Source organism: Phodopus roborovskii, unplaced genomic scaffold, assembly GCF_943737965.1.
Source record: "Phodopus roborovskii unplaced genomic scaffold, PHOROB, whole genome shotgun sequence".
In the NCBI taxonomy this organism is placed as follows: domain Eukaryota; kingdom Metazoa; phylum Chordata; class Mammalia; order Rodentia; family Cricetidae; genus Phodopus; species Phodopus roborovskii.
The window spans coordinates 26,435,999-26,449,139 of record NW_026126433.1 but is presented as its reverse complement, the minus strand read 5'-3'; the positions used below and the strand labels follow the sequence as shown (position 1 = coordinate 26,449,139).

Here is a 13,141-nt window from a genome sequence, read left to right as displayed (position 1 = left end):
TCCTGGCTCCACTGTCTGAGGTCCCTTAGATTGCTCAGTCCTTCTGGCTGAGACCCATATTCAGGGGAGCCCGAGTCAGTCCCATGCTGGCTTCCCAGCTATCAGTCTGGGGGCCCGTTAGCTCCTCCTTGTTCATGTCAGCTGTCTCTATGTGTTTCTGCCGCCTGGTCTTGTCCTCTCCATTTGCATCTGGGTTCTACTTCGACTCACTGTTTATGTATGGGTGTTTGCTCCTGTTTCCAACAGGCATTAGTTGAGGGCTCCATGGATAAGGTAGTTGTTGATCTCACTATTCAGGAAGGGCATTTATGGTAGCCTTTTCACGGAAGCTCAAATTGTTAGTTGGTGGCAGTCTTGTAGGTCTCTAGACCTTTCTTTGGGTTCAATTTTCTCTTCAAACCAATATTAGCTCCCTCTTTTATGTTCTCTCTCTCTTATACCTCTCTGTTGTCTGGTTAATTCTTATACTCTGTATCTCTCTCCCTTGTCCTATTAGTCCTTTCACTTCTGTATTTCTCTTTTGTCTTATTATACTAGCTAAGACTTTAAGTATAGATTGAAAAGAAGGAGTAATAATGTCATACCCAAAAATCTCAATGGGAAAACTTCTACTCTGTTCTTACTATTCATGAAGTTTGCTATATGTTTTTCATAGACACCTTTTTGAGACAATTCTTAAACAGCTAATTTTAATTTCCAGTGCTGGAGTTTAAACTTGGGGTCTTGTTCTTGCTAGACAGACACTCTACCAGTGTGCTTTCTCCTTAACCTGCTATTTCTGGGGGCAGGGTCTCACTATGTAGCTGAGGCCATCCTTGCACTCCCTTTCAGGCCCGGGATGGTCTGGAACTTGTGATCTTCCTGCCTCAGCCTTCAAAGTACTGAAACAATAATACTATGCCTAGCTCCAAAGTTTTCTTGATGAACAGAGATGAATCATACTAATTTCATTTTTTTGTATCTACTGCATTAATAACACAATTTTATCCTGCATTTTTGAAACAGTGAATTATAATGATAAAATACAGTTAAAGTTGAAACCTTGGACTAATGCCATCTTTTTTTTTTTTTTTTTTTTTTTTGTGATTCACTTTTCCTCTATCAGTGGGCTTGATTTTTTAGGATAATCTTATCTGTTTTCAACAGAAAACGCCCTGTGATTTTCCTTTTATGCAATGGTCTTAGTTAGGTTTTAATATTAAAGATAAATTAGAGATTGTCTTCTTTTACTATTCTTAAAGATTTTGTAAAATTCAAATATTTTTTTTTTCTGAGAAATCTTTTATGGAGATATCTGGATTGTGGGTTTGGAAAAGAAAATATATGTGTATGTATGCACATATGTGCATTGGTTATGTGTATGTGCACATTTGTGTTGGGGGTTAAAGGTTAATGTCAGATGACTTCCTTGGCCTGATTCCACCTCATATATTGACTCAGAGCCTTTTGTTGAATGCGGAGATCACCCACTTGTCTAGTCTGACTAAGCAGCTTGTACTGAGGCAGGAGCAGGGAGGGGAAGATGGCCCCCTGCCTCTGCTTCCTAAGCCCTGAGGTTATAGGCAGGCTGCCTTACCTAGCTTTTGATGTGTTCTGGGGATCTGAACTCTGGTCCTTACCCTTGTGTAGTCAGTTCTTTGTCCTCCCAGTCATCTCTTCAGCCTAGCTTAATTTTTAAATCTTGTTGGGTATAACTATGTGTAATATACCCCCTTGTTTCAGGGTCTCTTATTTCTTTTAAGTTGCAGCTGTTGATTTTTGCTTCCTGTATTTTTATTAGTCTTGCTTGAAGTTGACCAAGTTTCTTAGTCCTTGCAAAGAACCAATTTCTGGATCTATTTATTTTCTTGATTATTAATTTATTTTCATTTCTATTCAGGTTCTTTATATTTCTCCCAAATTCGGGAGTTTTAATGTGCTATAATGTTTCACATTTTTGTGTATATTTATTCTGAGCAGTTTTTAAGTCTGGATTATTCAGTATCTGTTGTGGATTGTACTGGACATGCCTTAAGCATTTGGCCAGGTAACAGCGAATGACTGTGTGAGTGACTGCCTGGGACAGAGCTAGGACGTTCAGTTTGTTCAGCAACATGCCAACTGCTGCAAAACCCCTGGGGTCTATGTGCTCTCTTCTCAGAATGTGAGACAGGCTGTGTCATGCTTGTCTTTTTCATGCCAGCCTCCTTATGGGAACCTTTGATTTCCTTCCCCGCTCCCATCACTCCTAATTACAGCAGCAGCAGCAAGAATCGCATGTTCTCTGCCAGCATCTAAAAGGCCCTTCCTTGTCAATGTTCCCCCAACGAAAGATTGCCTCCCACACCTCTCTCCATTACAAAAGAGTCCAAATGACTCTGGGTATTTTAAGGGGTACAACGTTATGACAGTGACAGGATGATGTGGTATTAGCACAATGACTCCGTTGGATGTGCCATTAGGGCTTTTTATGTCATTTGGGTGACTGCTGCTTTGTCCACATTTAGCTAGGTAAGTCCCAGAGCTGAGGGAGTTTATTTTCAGTGTTGGGGGGGGAGCCCTTTTGGATCTGCGTGGCCCGCCCTCCCCTTTTTCTGTGTTTAGAACTCCAAACTTCACTTATCTTCGCCCCTACCTTAAAAGGCAGGAGGTTATGAAAGTGAGTCCTTAATACACATTCAATGTTTTAAAATTTACTTATGAACTAACCATGAACTGGTTATGTATGTGTGTGAATTTATCTGGATACATGAGGTGGGAGGGTGAACTAGAGAGAGATGTTCTTGAGAAAAGTAGGAAGATGTCAAAATAGGGGTGCCAGTGGATATGGCAGATGTCACTCAGAATGGTAGGAGGGACTTTGTGAAATCATTTGTATATATACCCTCTGTCCTTGTGTAAATGAAATATCCCCAAGTAATTATTATAAACAACATACAAATATTTTGGAGTATTTAATTACCCAAGGAAGAAGTTAAAATCTGATTCTGATGGCCTCTGAACTTCAAAGCCCAATAATTACATTCACCCTGATCACTTTTGTGTTTCAAGGACTTAATTCTCTATCTATGTGGTGGTCTATGCTCAATAAATATTTGCTAAGTGAACACTAAATACATATGCCTGTTGCTAGTAAACATTCGTTTGAAGCTACTTTTCTTCATGGAATGTGGCTGACCTGTGACTAAAGTACTTCTTACAAAGATTGATAATAATTTGATTGACAGATAGACAAAATTACATATATTGGCTTTAAGTATGTTAAGTGAGAGTCCAACAGATTTTTACTAAGTATCTGTTATGCATCACACATTGGCTTAGTTGTTGGAAAAGTAGCAGGGAGCAAGTAGTTAAAATCCCTGTTTTTATGAGACTTACAATGTTAACATCAAAATAAGTAAATGATAAAGTCCTAGATGGTGGGACAATCTGAGAGAGTATGATGAATCTCGGTGACAGTGCCTAATGGTATAATCTTGTTTTTACTGTGTGTGTGTGCGTGTGTGTGTGTGTGTGTGTGTGTGTGTGCGTGTGTGTGTATATGTGTGTATGTACATGTGCATATATATATTTATATATATGCATGTGTATGGCTTGGTGCCCCTGTAGGGGTCAAAGGACAAATAGTGGGAATTGGCTCTCTCCCTCCATTCTGTGGATTCTGAAGGATTGATTTTAGGTCTTCAGGCTTAGAAATAGGTGTTTTTATCTGCAGGGCAATCTCTGTGGCCCATGATGATACATACTTTTATAGGATAGTTAAGACAGGTCTTATAGAGAAATTTGCTTTATGATGTTTATTTAGTTATATTCATTTATTTATTTTGTGTATGTATATGGGTGTGCACCTGCCATATTATATATTATGTGGAGGTCAAAGAATAATACATAGGAATTGGTTCTCTCCTCCTACGTGCAGGTCCTGAGGATTGAACTCAGGTTGTCAAGGCTTAGTGGGAAGAAGTACCCCTACCTGCTGAGACATGTTGCAGGCCCAAGAAGGTCATGTTGGTTTGAGCAAATCATTGAAGAAACTAAGCATGCGTATGCCTGGAGAACAAATGTTATAAAAGGGAGCAGAGAGCATGGAAGCCTGGGGGAAGGGAGTGTGTCTAGGAGGGGACAAGAAAGAGATAGATAGATGGCAGTGTGGATGCAGTTTATGGACAACTGGAGTCAGGTTGGGCAGAGTCCTGCAGGTTACAGTGAGACTTGGGCTTTAGGAAGCCTCTGGACAGGTTCAAAAACCACAGTGAGTCATCTTATGTTTTCATAAGGTCACTCTGGATGCTATGGTGTGAAGAGTCTAAAAAGAGGCAGATCTGGAAGCAGTCAAAACTTTGGGAGATAACCACATAAGTACAAGTGAGAGATGATGATAATGATTTAGGGTAGCAGTGGTGTAGCTGGTAAGGAGGAGTGAAATCCTGGATAGATTTTTTGAAGGAAATGCTCATAGACTTATTGATGGGCCTAAAGTAGGACCTAAGAGACTAAGGTACTGGGGAATCAAAAGTGTTCTGAAGGATTTTGCCATGAGAAATTATTGAGGCGACATTGTAATTAAACTGGGGAGAGTGGTGGGAGAGGAAGGTTTGTAAAAGGAAATAACTCAGTTTTAAACATACTGATTTTGATGTGGGTAGTAGATGTTCATAAAAGATATTAAGTAGGGAACTACATAGATGATTATGGAGTTTAGGGTAGAGATTGTGGTAGGATGTGCGTGTGTGTGTATGTGTGTATGTGTGATCTGTTGTGTATATGTGAGTATAGGTATGTTATGCATGTAAAGTTTATACAGCTTATGAATAGTTTTTAAGGCCATAAAATCTAGAGGCAATCAAAACTATTGTCATGAATTTCTCTTGGTATCTGGTCCATCTGTTTTCTCTCCTTCAATACTATTATGCAGTTTCAGGACCACTGCTCTTAGCAGCCACATACTACAAAGTATGAGCTAGCTCTGCAGATAAACCTGCAGGAAGAAGGAACGTGCATCAGTATGAGTCTCATTATCTGAGTTCAGCTTTTTATGTTGAGTCAGCTCTAGCATCATCCTTTTAGCGAAGGGGAGGACATTCTAACTGCTGTTGCAAATATGCAAATTAACTCACCTGGAGAAGGTGACCATGCTGACACTTTCCTCCACATGTTGAAACAAGGGGGAATGTCCGCAGATGAACTCATTTCTCATTTTTCTGATGGTGCATTCATCTCAAGGTGAGATTTGGAGGTTGAAGTGACAGATGGACTGGAAATGAATAAGTCCTTAGGAATGGTCAACACTCAGCTACCCCTGAAGCCCTCATGTCTCAACATGACAGAAATGTCCTCTTCCAAGGATTCCTAAAAAAGACAGTACTACTTCTAAAGTGCTACAGCAGGTCCTAGTGGTGCAGAGAGGTAGCTTTGTGGACTCCTGTAATGGACTTGTCTAATAGTTGAGAAAACAAGGTGGAAGGTGCTATAAAACAGAAGCATGGGTGTGGGGTATAGGATGTTTGGTAGAGTGATTGTCTAACATGAGTGAGGCTCTGAGTTCAGTAGGTTTCCAGCACCATATAAACAGGGTAAGTGGCATAAGCTTGTCATCCCAGCATTTGGGAGGTAGAGACAGAGGATCATAAGCTGAAGGTCGTCCTCAACTACAAAGAAAGTTCAAGGCAAGCCTGTACTGTTTGATAACTAACTCAAAGGGCAGAGACATGATGAGGTTAATATGTGCTCCTAGGTAATCAGAGAAGAGACGCCTTCTGGTATCTAGTCAGAGAAAGCACATTAAAACAGGAGATAGGGGTTGAGCCAGCCTTTGAGGAATGGGGATATGAGTAAAATGGCACAGGTTGGTTTCTTTATGTAGCTGTGCAGGTCATACATACACAACTCTAAAGCACAGAATTTTATATAGTATTCTATGTACATCTTTAGCCTCTCCTTACTGAAGAGATGAACTTGGGGCAGAGTATGAATAAGACTAGGATGTGGAACTATGTGTCAAATACTTGTTTGATTCAGGTCAAACATCTATCTATTCATCCAGCAAATGAAGTGTCCACTAGAGAGAAGGCCACACTGAATACAATGGAACATTTATGTAGGAAGGTGGTGACAAATACATATGGGCTCACATGTCATATGTACAAATTGAGATGTCAAGTAACAACCTTAGAATTTTGTCCCGTGGGCAATTGGTAGCTATAGTGTTTTGAATAAATGTTTGAACTCTCTGTAAGTAAGGATTTGAAAGATGTCTGGTGACTTAAGCTATGAAATGACTCATGGAAGAAAAGTGAAGGAGGACAAACGGTCAGGAAAAGAGTAGGGACTGTTGATAGGGAGTCAACAGAAAGCCATGGAATTGTTTCTAAGGAAGGGTCCACAGAGAAACAGCCACATGGGTGCTTGCTTGACAAGGGCTTACTGCTTCCACAGATCTTGAATACAAGGGGAGACAGAAAAAGAATTCAACCCTCTGCTGTCTCTGCATCTATCTTTTTATCTGTCTCATTCTCTCTGTTGCCTGTCTATGAATAAGAAGTGCTTAACCACACTTCTAGTGAGCCTGCTCATAATGAGATGAGACTTCAGATAAGTAGAATAAGGTGCATTGAGTCAACTCAGTAATGGTCAAGACATCTATCATTGATGAAGATCCGTAGCAACTTAAAACATGACCAAATATTGTTAATCTTTATTTTCATTACAAGCCTATAAAATTGGTATTACCATCTCCATTTTATGAAGAGGAAGCTAAGATGCAGAAAGACTGGAGAACTTGTCATGGGACTCAAAAATGGCAAGGCATGTATTCAGCTCTTGTCTGTAGAGCTGAGATCTCAAGTGATAACTTGTGCCACATTTTGTGGACTTGCTCTGTGACCATGGGCATCCTCCAGGTCAGACAATGCTGGGTTGGAGGAGAGGGAGGTTTTCTCCATTGTTTGCTTTGTTTTTCAGGGAGTAACCTTTGATATTTGCCAGAACATTTGCCAGTGTGAGGCCCAAGGCTGATGCAGGCACACAAAGGAGGCTTCTACTCATAGTCTCAACTCTGTTATCTGTGACAAGGGCCATGCCCAGGTTAGCTATGGACCCATCACTTCTTCAAAGTGGATAATATTAACAGACCTGTCAGGCTAAGATGTCCAACATGAGCCTTCCTTCCTTCAGTGCCCAGAAGGACCTGGCCCATAATTACAGTGTCACTGCATAGCAGGAAGAGCAGGTCGTACTCATTTCTCATTGCTTCTCACTTAGTTAGGGCTACCAGGAACTCAGTCTGCTCCTCTTTGGCACTGACCCATCAGAGAACCACCTCATGCTTTGTACCACCACGGTAGAGAACATTAGCATATATAATCCTAAATTCTCATTTGCTAGCACCGAGACCTCCTACAGTCACTTAGAACTCCGGGAAAGCCAGCTCTTACCTAGTTAGGGGGCTATTCTCTCAGAGTTAAGAGATGGAGCCTTTTCTGAACATGAAGGTGAATTAAAGCTAGAGGAAGTGGTGGCATATTAGTGTACTGGGATTGCCTTAACATAATACTCATTCTGGGTAGCTCAAACATCAGAGACTAATTTTTACTCAGTTCTAAATAGTACTGGGATTGCCTTAACATAATACTCATTCTGGGTAGCTCAAACATCAGAGACTAATTTTTACTCAGTTCTAAATAGTACAATTCCTGTATTGAGGTGTCACCAGCATTTTTGGGAGTGTTGTCCTTGGCTCACAGATAAGTTTTCTCACTATGTCTGCTCATAGTTCATATCATTTCTCTGTGCAAGTAAATCCCTGATGTACACCTCCTACCCCAGTGTTTCTATTTCCTCTATGAGAACACTAGTCAGATTAAACTAGGGCTTACTCTAATGACATCATTTTACTTTAATCATCTATTTAAAGACCCCCTTCCCATATAGTGTCACATGCTGAATGACTTGGGTTAAGGCTCTGATGTGAAGTTAACTGAGAGACATAGTTCCACCTCTACAGTGGGGAAATCCCTACCTCGATCCTTTCTTCTTCTCTTGTCTTCACTCCATCCGACCCCCTCCTCTTTTCCTGGAGTCCACCAAAGGCTGGATCCAGAGACCATAGGCTGCTACCTGAAGTGATTGCTTGGAAAAACCTTGGCAGCCCACTCATGATTTGGAACCTTTGCTGGGCAGCTCCCAGCAGCATCCAACCCTCACATAATCGGGACCTCCTGTGGTACGGGAGATTTTCCAATTTCATGTATTAAACTAATTAGGAAAAGAAAAAGAAATCCTCCAAAACAGCACTGTTAAAAAAAATCAAGATACTGTAATTAAGGTATAATGATTACTGATCTCATATGTATAATTAAAGTTCATTGGTCTTTCAGCAAACACTACTCATTCCATTCTCACTTCCCTACTCAGCCACTCAGCTAAAACCACCACTGTCTCCAAAATGTTTTTCTTGGCTAACTTGTGCCACAATGAGTCTCCCTTTTCCAAAACTTCTGTAGCATCAAACATATATAAGGGCTAGCTGAAATGCATTATATGGTGCTTTGAAACCTACATATATGTATCCATCCATCCATCCATCCATCCATCCATCCATCCATCCATCCATCCAATATACTAAGGCCTTAGGGGACAAGGTCCATCCATTCCTGATCTAATTTTTGACAGCTTGAAGTCACAAGGAGAGGCATTAAGGTTTCTCATGTCTGCTGGATGACTGACCAATTAATGGGTTTATCTGAAGCAGGAATATTCTCTGGCCTCACAAATTTGGAAATACCCACTAGATTGAAAGGTGTTTAATAGGTTATTGTGTAGTCTTTGTGGATTGTGGCTTTTGGAAGAAATTTAAATGTAACAAGATAATTTCATCTATCTTGGATGTGTGATACAGAAAAAGCATAAGAGGCACATTAGACTGTTGCTTCCCCTTTGCCCTTGTGAGCTTCTCATGTTAGGGGGTCACTCAGCCTCTTTTGGATCTTTGTAAAATAAGAGGATGTACTCTTGGTTGCCAAAGATTCACTTTGGCTATAGTTTTCAGAGAGTGGAGGTAGTCTGGAGAAGGGCTCTGAAGCCATGTCCAACCCTTCTATGAGGACTATTGGGAATGATTAATCATGTCAACAAAGGTACAGGAGGTAGGACAGGTGCCATATGTAGACATTTTCTCTGAGGTCACTCTCAGCAACGAAACTCTTCTGAATTCATGATTCATAAGAAGCCTTGAGGGACTTGTGGGGCCGATAGTCATCAGCAAGAACATTTGCGTACTTTGTAAGTAGGAGTACTCATTAGCAGAGATTTCTGGTCAACCAAATGCTGGGTTATGTGCCTTGATCTAAATTCAGGAAAATGTGCCCTGGGCGTAGGACTTCCATACATAAATTTGTTTAATTGCATTGATGTAAAATGTGCAATTAAGAGGGTAATGAGAGTGGTTGTCTCTATATGATGGTTGTGGCTAATTTTTACTTTCTGTTTATGCTTTTCTGTACTTTTCAAATTCTCATTGCTATTTTTATAATTAGAAGAAACAGAAAAAAAAAAAAAGATGAACATTCAATCAGGGTAAAATAAAGAACCTGAAAACTTCAAAGCTTACTTTAGTTCACCTCAGTAAACATTTGTCCATGTCATTCAACAAGTATTTATTACTTACACCATTACAGGTACTTGAGGGTTACCAGGACTGAGTCACAAAGGAATGCCTACAAACTAGACCTTGTAGGAAAGGTTAAAAATTTACAGAGTAGGGTAGCTGGCCATCTCAGGCAGAAGAAACACTTGTACCTGGAAGATGTGCTGTGCTGGTAAGAAACTGGAGGGTCAGGTGAAGTGTAGAAGATAGACCTGGTTGAAGAAACTCAATGACAGATTGGGGCCAGGTTGTTGTGTACATGACGTATAACTGGGGAACTGGAACCAATGCAGGGTCCTGAGCAGGAGACAGGGTTTCTCTGTATAGCTCTGGCTGTCCTGGAACTCACTTTGTAGCTCAGGATAGCCTTGATCCCAAGTGCTAGGATTAAAGGCATGTGCCACCACTTTGCTGATAGGGTAGATTTTTAACAGTGGTGTCAGATAAGTTAGATTCTTTAAAGGAAGTAGCTGGAGGACTGAGAATAGGATGGGCTGGTAGGTGACTGGTTTGATGTCAGTATTGATGTCAGTAACCTTTGAGCTTTTAAGCAGCTTTATGAAAATGTCAACTTCCTCATAGTATGTGCTGTGCTTCTAAGTTAGCAACAATTGTTGGGGCCTCCTAGGAGTTTTCCATTTAGGAGCTGTCTGATGTAGCAAACCTCAAAAATGGGAAACTTCAGGGAGTTTCTGAGATCAAGCAGGGAGGGTATGGAACAGAAATAGTGGCTCTACTTCAAAACAAGGCAATTGTGTAACCAGGCTGAGGCTGTCTTTTTTCTTCTTTTCCTTAAAAAAAAAAAAAAAAAAAAAAAAAAAAAAAGTCATTTTGTGATTTGGCCCCGATGGCCTGGTATTACCTATGTAGCCCTCAGGCTAGTCTTATATTCACAACCCTCCCGTCTCAGCTTCCTGAGTGCTGGGATTATAGGCATGTGCTACTAAGCCCAGCCTCAGTATGTCAGTCTTTTATTTAAAAAAACAAAAAAACAAATCCTCCTTCCCAGGAGCTCATTGTCAGCAGCCTTGTTTGTAGCCTTATTATGAATTCAAAAATATGTCACATCTGGAAGATCTGTGCTTGAAGTGTGAATGCTATCACAGGAATCTTTTTTTTTTTTTTTTTTGTTTTGTTTTCTGTTTTTTTTTTTTTTTTTAAATCATAGGAAAGTCTTTTAGGTAGGATGTTGTTGTCAAGACTAACTTAGAGAAAATTGGCTGCAGTTAGGGATAAATGACAGTTATCATTCCACAACTCATCTAGATTTGAAAAAAATGAATATTTATATTTTGTATTGGACCAGAAGCCATTTGTCTCAGAATAAAATATGGTAGCTGAAGAATGGCAGCCTGCACCACTGAAGTGTGGGCGAGCCTTTCTTTATGAACCAGGCATATTCTTGAGATCCTATGTGTCAGTCAGCTTTTTGTAGGGAAGCTTTTCTTTTTCCCTCGTTGACTTGCCCTGTAATTTTAGCAGTGTTTAATGTTCATCCCATTTGAGCTGGAGTCGGTAGCTAACTGCTAACATTCAACTATGGATCTCAGTACTTCTTCCTCACCTTTGTTGCTTGTATTCTTTGCTCTTTTTCAACAGATACCTAAGGAATAGATACTATGTGCCAGGTTAAGTAACAGGTGTTGGGAATGTGAATAAGAATGGCAGGGTAAATAATAGCTGTAGGAGATGGAGAACCCAAATCCTCTGGGTGCAGAGCAGCTGTGATGGCATAGCACCTCTCTGTCTGAAGTGTGGAGGGCGAGCTTCCTGGGCTGAGAATTGAATGCAAGAGTATGAAGAGGAACCTGCTCGGGTGGTGCCCACCTAAAGAACAGCATCAGAGACATGGTTGGGGCTGGTTTTCTACAACACTGATACTAGATAGTTTTGGAGCTGGTACAAAAAGTCAAGCAGTCTGTGCTTAACCTCCTCTGTGGAGGAGAGGTGAACAGTTCAGCCTATATTAACCTAATAGGATTGCCAGAGCAGGGGGGCAATTTTTCTTTTCTTTTCTCTTGTGATCATTTTGTAGTATGAACTGTCTTCAAAAACCAAGATGAGCATGGATATTTTCATTTCCAATGGGAGCTCTAAGTTTTGACTCAACTTTTAAAATAAATATTTTATAAAAATGACACCTTTACTTATGGTAAAGACTAAAGACATAGTGTCAAGAGATAATTGGTAGACTGAGGAAAACAATGGCAAGTAGCATGAAGTTCTAATATAACATGTACAAAGAATTTCTTCAAATGTATTAGAAAACAGATCACCAGACACAGCAGAGGTGACTCCCTTGATACAATGCTTACCATACAAGCATGAGGACCTGAACTTGATCCCAACACCCACGAAAACATGGTGTCAGCACCCACCTGCATCCCCATGCTGAAGAAGAAGAATCAGGAGGATCTCTGGGGCTTGCTGCTGGCTAGTCTAGTAGAATCTGGGATTCTCCAGGTTCAGTGAGAGTGTCAAACAACGAACAAACAAAAAGCAGCAAGATGGCTCTGCTGGTCAAAGTGCTCGCCATGCTAGCCTGACAAGCCCCACACTCAGTTTGATTACCATAAGCTCCAGATAAACCAGTTGCAGTATAATACATCTGTTAATCACTGTGTAATGAGCACTCCTGTTTAATACAGCATTCCTGTAGGGAAACAGGGAAAAGAGATTTGTCTAGAAGCCCAAGAGCCAGACAGCCTGAAGTTTACAGAGTGATAAGGGAGACCTGCCTCAACAAAGTGAAAGGAGATAACCAATTCCCTAAAATTGTCTTCTGACTTCCACATACATGCTGTGGGGTGCACACATCTGTGCACATACATGGTATGTACACAGACCATATAGCAATAAATTTAAAAAATTAGGTGAATTATGACTGAGGAGGATACACAGCATTGACTTCTGGCCTCTATATTTATGCACATGCACATACACAAAAGATACCTAGCCACATTGTAATTGTAAAATGGAGAGAAGAGCAAGCAACTGATATGGTATAGTTTTCATGTACCATACTGGCCATAATTATTGTGATCAATGGATTACTATGTAGCTGTGGTTCTGTGTCTTTATTTTGGTGACTTAGAGCTATGTATTTGTATGGTGCAGATATTTGTAATATAAATATAAATATATATATATATGTGTGTGTGTGTATACACATATATAATCATAATATAGTATAACTTACTTTAACATATATAAAGTATATATTATGTTATGAATATATATTATAAATACATTATACCATGAATATAATGTACTATATTAAATCAAGTTACAGAGTAATGTAAATAGTATGATTCTATTTTAAAGATTATACAAATAGCCTGATGGTTGCTTTGTTTTTGCCAATGTTTGAATGTCCCTGGAGATAGATGAGAACACAGATGCAAACACATCTGGCCATGAGCCCCTGTCATAGCAGGTTCCATACGGAGGGAGAGTGACAAAACCAAATGTTTTTGTATTGTCTGACTATTTCATACTCTTTTTTAAAGTTTACAAATA

General features: G+C 40.0%; 1 protein-coding gene across 1 annotated transcript in view; it reads left to right on the top strand.

The window, feature by feature from the left end:
* Cacna1e (calcium voltage-gated channel subunit alpha1 E) overlaps positions 1-13,141 on the top strand; it is a 452,501-nt gene that overhangs the window by 279,773 nt on the left and 159,587 nt on the right. The window lies entirely within an intron of this gene.